This window comes from Mustela nivalis (genome assembly GCF_964662115.1).
Source record: "Mustela nivalis genome assembly, contig: HAP1_SCAFFOLD_211, whole genome shotgun sequence".
Taxonomy (NCBI): Eukaryota; Metazoa; Chordata; class Mammalia; order Carnivora; family Mustelidae; genus Mustela; species Mustela nivalis.
This window is the reverse complement of record NW_028136423.1, coordinates 1103442-1112678: the sequence shown is the minus strand read 5'-3', so window position 1 is coordinate 1112678 and position 9237 is coordinate 1103442.

Here is a 9237-nt window from a genome sequence, read left to right as displayed (position 1 = left end):
TAGAGATATATGCCCTGAAGCCATTTTAGCTATGAGAGCATTTGAAACTGCTAAAACACACTGAGCTGTGTTGTTAATAGACTCTTGATACTAGAGAAACAAAATTCATAATCCAGCAGCAATCAAATTTGAGGACTTTGGTACAACCCAAATTTAAGTTGAGATCCCCAAAGCACAAGGAGAAGCAGATATAAGACTATAGCCTACCTTGCCTTCTGTGTAAACTGAGAAAGTCAGTCACTGAATTTGGAGTATGATTGTCTTGTAGAGTCTCATATATAACAGAAAATCCTGCCAAGGAGGACCATACCATTATTATAGCTCTTAATTATCCCTACTCAATAAGAGTTTCAAATATAATGTCTTGAACATAGCAAAATGTAACAAAGCGCACAAAGAAAAACCATTAACAAAATTTGATAGACAAAATGGGATTAAGTATGATGTTAAAATGATCAATAAAGATTGTAAAATGGCTTGAGTACTCTGCTCAAAGAAATGAGAGGGGATGCAAATTGAACAAAAAACTGAAACTAAAAATGATATTGAGAAAGGTTTTATAAATGAACCAAATGGATACTCTAGAACTTTAAAGATATGACAGCTAATTTAAGATACCACAGGGGTGCCTGGGTGGCTCACTTAATTAAACCTCCAATTCTTTTTCCTTTTTTTTTTTTTTTTACACCATAATTTTATTTTATTTCTTTCATTTTGGCTCAGGTCATGATGTCAGGGTTGTGAAATAGAGCCCAGAGTTGGGCTCTGTGCTGAGCCTGGAGCCTGCTTAAGATTCTTTTCCCTTCTTTTTCTATCCCTCCCTGCGCTTTCACTTGCTCGCTCTCTCTTGCTTGCAAATAAATAGATAGATAGATAATAGACAAAGCAAAATAAAAGCAGATTATGAAAATAAATATAAAGATTTTGAAATGAAAACAAGTCCTAAATAAAATAGAGAAGACCTACACAGCTAAAAGTTCATTCAGAAAATCTACTATTAAAGAAGTCAGTATGACACATGTTAAGATATCAAAAGATTGGAGCATGTACTTTACAGAAAGGGTAATCCAAATGGCCACTCATATATAAAAACTGTTTATCTTTATTATGAATCTGGAATTAAATTAAATTAAAAATGAATTAAAACCTAAAATGACATACTATTACACACTTACCATATTGGGCAACAGTAAAATTGTCTTGCAAGAATGTGAAAGAATGAAAGTGCCCATAATAAAAACATTTGAGGTAAGTTGGACAATATTTAGAAAACTTAAAAATAAAAATAAAGATTTGGTCCATTCCTAGAAATACAACATGGAACTTAATGAATATTTTCACCAGGATATGCAAACAGATGATTATAGCTATTTCATTCATAACGGCATATCAGCAGTGGTATATTTGCACAATGTTACATTAAATAAGAGAGAATATTAACAAACTAGGAGGAGGGGCTAGGTTGTTATCATAAACAGATCTTCTATGGTGCTGATTATGTTCTATTTCTCAAAATCTTTAAGTTAAAAAAGTTTTCAAATTTATATCTAGATAGATAGATGATAGATGGACAGATATCCCAGAAGCTGCAATGCTAGTCTAAGACCAGGCTTTAAAGGGCTTTTCTATACTCTACTAAATACTTGAAACCATTCATTATATCATAGCTCAGTGTTCAAATCTCCATTTGTTTCCTCAGTTTCCTAATATTTATTTTAAGGTGACCTATCCAGACTTTTGATCACCTTTGTCTAAATATTTCTATTTTAACAAAGTCCTTTTTAATACTCAGAGACTAAAACTTAGAAAAATACTCTGATTGTTATCTCACTAGAGTGGAAAATATATGGTTACCCATTAACTAATGATATCCATGTCTACATTAGATCCATGACATTTTTAATTCTTGGGAGCTTTTGGTTCAATGAATTTTTTAAGCTTCTTTAAATGAAGCTTTAAGCCATCACCACATGAATAAAATTAAAGAACTAAATGAAAACAAGCCAAGTATTTACAGAGTAATAGAATGTGCAGTGGAAACAGTACAATTCTGAAATCATAAAGCCTAAATTAGTGTGATGCATCTTTACTAGTCATGTAATCATAAACCAGTTATCTAAATGTGTTAGCCTCAGTTTTTTCACCCATGAAATGGTGATGATAATACTTATTATGCAGAGTTGTTGTGTGGATGTGATGAAGCATGGAGCATGAGAGTCTCATATTCCATGCTAAAATGATAGCTATTTTTATACTTATAATAATTCTAATAATAGTAATTAAATTGTTCAAAATGGTAATATTCATTGATATTGAGGCATTGTATTGACTATTCATAGACACATTTACCAAAATAAATTTCATTTTACGTTACCCCCTCTGAGGATATGTATTCCCTAATTCAATATGAATCTCATTATGAATAATAATTATCATAATAAATATGCTGATTTTTCTTCTATTTATTTTTAGGGAAGTATCCTTTACTGTTGAACATAAAGAAACTTAAGCAAGTCTGTCTTATTCAAAATTTGCTTGCTGCTTTCTTATGAAACTAGATTATAGAGTTGTATGAAATAAATTCATGCAGTTAAGACATTTATGTTTGGAAAACTGGGTGGTCAGTTTAGTATTTCAAAAAAAGATTTTAAATTTAAACCTTAAAACTGAGCTCTTTCAGCCTTATTTATAGACCATCCTTCATGCTTCATAAGTACTCCTTTATTGTAAACTAAGTAATAGTTTTTGTCACAGTGTATATAACGAAAATGGATTTTATATTCTATTATTTCAGAGTTAGTTGCAGTTTCTACTTCCTTACTTCCTTTTTTGAAAAATAGATTAATTCTACAAAAAGTTTTTGCCAGCTTTATTGAAAAAAAATCGACATATTATAATTTGTAAATTTAAGAAATGATTTCTTATAACACTGCAAACTTTTAACATTGTGTAAACTTTGTACAATTTGATAAATCGGTATACATCTTTATTGCAATATAATCTACATAAAAATGTTAATACATCTACTATCTCGTATAGTTGCCACTGTTTTTTATGCATGTATCGTAAGGAATTTTAAGATCTACTCTCTTAGCAACTTCTATGTATATAGTATAGTAGAGATAAACTTCAGAGGTCTTGTGGGTTTTGTTCCAGACCGCCTCAATAAAGTGATTATCTCAATATACTAAGTCAAATTATTATTTTTTTTTTTTTTTTGGTTTCCCAGTGCATATAAAAAATTATGTTTCCCAGTGCATATAAAAAATAAACACTATACTGTACTGTTCAAAAGCATTATGTTTTTAAAGAAAAACAGTGTATATACCTTAAGTAAACTTGTTCTGAGTTTTCAGTGGGTCATAATTACTGATCACAGATCACCATAACAAATACAATAATAATGAAAAAACTTGAAATATTGCAAGAATTACCAACATGTGACAGAGAGACACAAAATGAACAAATGTTGTTAGAAAAATGGTGGCAGCAGACCTCTTTTATACAAATTGATATAAACTTTCAACTAGTAAGAATGTGATATATGCAAAGTTTAATAAAGGGAAGCACAATAAAAAAAAGTATGTATATTTTATTAACTATGATCATCATGATCCCCAGAACTTTTTGGTATTATAGTTGCAAGTTTGCACCCTTTGACCACCTTACTCCACCCCAGGTTCACCCCTTGTCAACTCAACTCTAAGTTTCCATTAGTTTGCCTTTTCCTCAGATTCTGTATGTAAGGGATATCATAATACATAAATTTAAAAAATATATAAAATCTTTGAAATATTTCACTTAGTATAACACCTTCAAGATCCATCCATGCTGTTGTAAATGGCAGTATTTCTTAATTTTTCATGGGTAAGTAGTATTCCATAGTATATATTTACCATACTTATTTTATTCATTCATCCATTAATGGATACTGAAGTTATTTCCATCTCTTGCTTAGAGTTAATAATTTTATAATAAACATAAGAGTGCAGATATGTCTTTGAACAGTGACTTCGTTTCCTTTAGATATATCCCTAGAAGTGGGATTACTGAATCATATGGTAATTTTACTTTTAATAATATGAATAATCTCCATACTGTTTTCCATACAAATTTATATCCCTATCACAGTGCACAAGTTCCCCATTTTCCCCAATATTTACCAAAATTTGTTAGTTTCCATTTCTGGTACTATATATTCTAATAGGTAGTAATATCTTGCTATGTTTTTCAGAGGTAAACAACAACAACAACATCATAATGACTTTGCCCTGAGTTTTTTACGTTGAGCACTTTTTAATGCTCCTGTTGGTCATTTATATAACTTTTTTGAAAAAAAAAAAAGTCTATTGAGATCCTTTTGCTATTTTTTTAATTATATATTTTTTCTATTTGTATCTGTTGGTTATTAACCTCTTTTCAGATATAAGATTTGTAAGTATTTTCTTCCATTCTGTGGATTGTGTTTTCATTCTCTCTCTCTCTCTTTTTTTGGCAATGCAGAAACTTTAGTTTGATGTAATACGATTTATTTATTTTTGCTTTTTTTGCTTGTGTTTTTGGTCTGGTATCCAAAAAACTATTGGCAAGACCAATGTCAAGGAGAATTTTTCCTATGTTTTCCTTTAGGAAATGTAGTTTCATGCATCACCTTTAAGTCTTTAATCTATTTCAAGTTAAGACTTATGAGTGATATAAGGTTCCAGTTTCATACTGTTTATGTGACTGTTCAGTTTTAAATATCGTTTATTGAACAGACTATCTTTACCCATTACATATGTTGGCCCCTGTAAAATATTAGGTGACTGTATAAAAGGATTTATTTCTGTTCTACTTGTTTATTGGTCTGTTTTTATGCCAGTATACTTTATTGTTTTGAGCATGAGGGCTTTGTAGTATAGTTTCAAATCAAGAAGTGTAATTTCTCTTCTTCATTCTTTCTCAGAACTGCTTTGATTATTTGTTGTCTTTTATGGTCTCATATAAATTTTAGGATTTTTTACTTACTTCTGTAAAAAAAATAATATTGGATTTTTTAAAGTTTTTTAATTTATTTATTTGACAGAGAGAGATGACAAGCAGGCAGAGAGGCAGGCAGACAGAGAAGAGGAAGCAGGCTTCCTGCTGAGCAGAGAGCCTGATGCGGGGCTCGATCCCAGGACCCTGGAATCATGACCTGAGCCGAAGGCAGCGGCTTAACCCACTGAGCCACCCAGGCGCCCCTAACATTGGATTTTTGATAAGAATTGGATTTACAGATGGTTTTCTGTAGTATGGATATTTTAACAATGTTAATTCTTACCATTCATAAATATGAGCTATCTTTCCATTTGTGTCTCCTTCAATTTCTTTATCAATGTCATAGTTTCATCTTCTTAGTTAAATCTATTCCTAAGTATTTTATTATTTTTGATGCTATTGTGAATTAGATTGTTTTCTTTATTTTTTCAGATAGTTCATCATTAGAGTGTTAAAATGCTCCTGTCTTGTGCTTACTTTGGCTTACTTTGGATGACATGAAAAACAGGGAAGCATTCCATATTTAAAAAAATGAAACGAAACAAAGTTCTTGTCTTTTATATATTGTTCTTGTATTTGGCGGCTTTACTAAATTTGTTTATTCAAATTTTTTTGTGACGTTTTTAGGATTTTTTAACATGTAAGTTCATGTTATCCAAAAAAAAAAAAGAAAATTTTACTTCTTCCTTTTTTTTTTGGAGTCTCTTATTTCTTTGTGTTCCTTGTTTCTCTGGCTAGGACATCCCATACTATGTCAAATGAGAGTAGTGAAAGTGGACACACTTGTCTTTTTTCTGATCTTTAAGGGGAAAACTTTCAAACTTTTTTGATTGAATATGAGATGAGCTCTGGGCTTGCAATATGTGGTTTTTCTTTAATGGATTTTTTAAATTATTTTTTTAAAAATTTTTATAAACATATAATGTGTTTTTATCCCTAGGGGAACAGGTCTGTGAATCACCAGGTTTACACATTTCACAGCACTCACCATCACTCACCATAGCACCTGCCCTCCCCAATGTCTATACCCCCACCATCCTCTCCCAACACACCTCCCCCCAGCAACCCTCAGTCTGTTTTGTGAGATTCAGTCTTTTATGGTTTGTCTCCCTCCCAATCCCATCTTCTTTTATTTTTCTTTTTGTACTCCCGAAACCGCCTATGTTGCAATTCTACTTCATCATATCAGGGAGATCATAAGATAGTTGTCTTTCTCAGATTGATTTATATCACCAAGCACAATACCCTCTAGTTCCATCCACGTCATCACAAATAGCAGGATTTCATTTCTTTTGATGGCTGCATAGTATCCCATTGTACATATATACCACATCTTTTTTATTGATTTATCTATTGAAGGACATTTAGGTTCTTTCCATAGTTTAACTATTGTGGACATTGCTGCTATAAACATTTAGGTGCATGTACCCCTTCAGAATGCCACGTTTGTATCTGTACGGTATATACCCAGTACTACAATCACTGGGTCATAGGCTAGTTCTATTTTCAGCTTTTTGAGGCACCTCCACGCTGTTTTCCAGAGTGGTTGCACCAGCTTGCATTCCCACGTACAGTGTAGGAGGGTTGCCCTTTCTCCACATCCTCGCCAGCATCTGTCATTGACTGACTTGTTCATTTTAGCCATTCTGAAAGGTGTGAGGTGGTATCTCATTCTGGTTTTGATTTGTAGTTCCCTGATGCCGAGTGATGTGGAGCATTTTTTCATGTGTCTGTTGGCCATTTGGATGTATTCTTTGCAGAAATGTCTGTTCATGTCCTCTGCCCATTTCTTCATTGGATTATTTGTTCTTAGGGTGTTGAGTTTGATAAGCTCTTTATAGATTTTGGATAGATACTGGCCCTTTATCTGGTATGTCATTTGCAAATATCTTCTCCCAGATAACTTCTGACAGTCATCTTTTGGCTTTGTTAACTGTTTCCTTTGCTGGGCAAAAGCTTTTTGATCTGATGAAATCGCAAGAGTTCATTCTTGCCCTTGCTTCCCTTGCCTTTGGCGATGTTCCTAGGAAGAAGTTGCTGCTGCTGAGGTCAAAGAGGTTGCTACCTGTTCTCTCCTCAAAGATTTTGATGGATTCCTTCCTCACATTATGCTTCTTCATCCATTTCCAGTCTATTTTCATGTATGGTGTAAGGAAATGATCCAATTTCATTTTTCTGCATGTGGCTGTTCAGTTTTCCCGACCCTAAGGCCAGAGGCTCCTTCTCTACTGCTGTGCCTTCTCCCATGTACTCCTGGGGAACGCGGTGACAGTTGTGTGCGACCATGCTTCTCTCTCAGACAGAGGGGATGCTAGGGAAAAGAGTATTTTGTTCCATGCGGGTATCTTCCATCGTGCTGCAGAGACTAGCTCAGGCAAGCAGCAGCAGCATCCACAAACCCAATTCTGATTTCCCAACGAATGCTGTGCTTTCCCAGGGGAGATGCCCAGGCAAAGAGGCTTTCGCTGTATGCGGGTTTCTCCCACCGCGAGACTGGGCTCAGGCAAGCAGCAGCAGCCCGCAGATCATTTCTCAGCGAATGCTGTGCTTTTGCAGAGGCTTTGGCTTGGAGCTAACAGCACTTCGCCGCTGCTTCCTCAGCAAGGCTTCAGTCGCGTCAGGGAAGAAGAGCTGCGGGAGAGCTGGTGCCTCTTGGGCCTTGCTTTCCCGAGCTCCAAGATCGAACCCGGGGTTCATCTTGCTAAGCCGAACTAAGCAGACACAGTCACAGCCCTGCAGCAGCTTGCGTGGCCTAGCATGGCACTCTATGCCTATTACCACCTTTTGGGGTAGGTAAGGCTTTGCATTTTACTCCGGCGCTCAGGAAGACGCGGGGTCTAGGCCAGTGCCTTCAGAACAGGAGAGAGGTTGCGACAGGATCCCTGCAAACGGCCCGTGCCTTGGATGGGGAACTGTGGGGGACAGTCTCCACTCCTTCCCCGGCACACCCCCTGCCACCCACATCGCTGCCACATCTTGGTGGAAGACGGCATCTGACTGTCCGTTTCTCCATGGGGTTGTTTCTGTGAGTTGTGGGTATGGCACCTGGTGTCAAGCCCAAATCTGCCCTTGGGACAGGTGGCCAAGGAGATGCTGTCCCCTTGGAACTAGAGGTACAAGACTGGCCTGCCTTCTGCCAAGTCTCCTACTTCAGAGGATAGCACGTGCCCCTGCCCTATTCGTCCCCTCATGTCTCCTTAGCAGCCAGGCTTCCATCTCTCCGCACAGGGAGCGGGTGACACTTGTCTTGCCACCGGCCTGCTGTTCGTGCCACGGCAGGCTATCCTGCTTCCCGAGCGTTTCCCGACCCCAAGGCCAAGGGCTCCTTCTCTTCTCCGGGGGCGGTTTGCTGCGCCTTCCCCACACTTGCTCCTGGGGAGCGCGGTGACAGACATGTGCAACCACGCTTCTCTCTCAGGCTGAAGGGATGCTAGGGCAAAGAGTATTTCGCTCCATGCGGGTATTTTCCACCGTGCTGCGGGGACTAGCTCAGGCATGCAGCAGCAGCATCCCCAAACCCAACTCAGATTTCCCAACAAATGCTGTCATTTTCCAGGGTAGATGACAAGGCAAAGAGGCTTTCGCTGTATGCGGGTATCTCCAGCCGCGAGACTGGGCTCAGGCAAGCAGCAGTAGACCGCAGAACATTTCTCAGCGAATGCTGTGCTTTCTCAGAGGCTTTGGCTTGGAGCGAACAGCACTTCGCCACTGCTTCCTCAGCAAGGCTTCAGTCGTGTCAGGGAAGCAGAGCTGCGGGAGAGCTGGTGCCTTTTGGGCCTTGCTTTCCCGGGCTCCATGTTCGCCTCCTGGATTCGCCCTGCCAGGCCGAATCAAGCAGACACAGCCACAACCCTGCAGTAGCGTGTGGAGCCTAGGATGGCACCCTATGCACACTACCATCTCCCGGTGTAGGCATCGCTTGGCCTTTTACTCTGGCGCTCAGGCGTTCTCGCGGACTAGCCCAGTGCTTTCCCCACAGGAAAAGAGACGTGACAGGATCCCTGCACACCCCCGTGCACTGAATAGGGAGCTTTCGGGGACTGTCCTCACACCATCACCTAAACCTCATGCCACCTCCAAGCATCCACATCCTGAAGGAAGACGGCATCTGACTCCCTGTCATTTCAGAAAGCTGTTTCTGCGAGTTCAGCGTAGGCTCCTGGTGGCTTGCGCATGTCTGCCCCAGGGACAGGTGGCCAAGGAGCTGCTGTCTCCTTG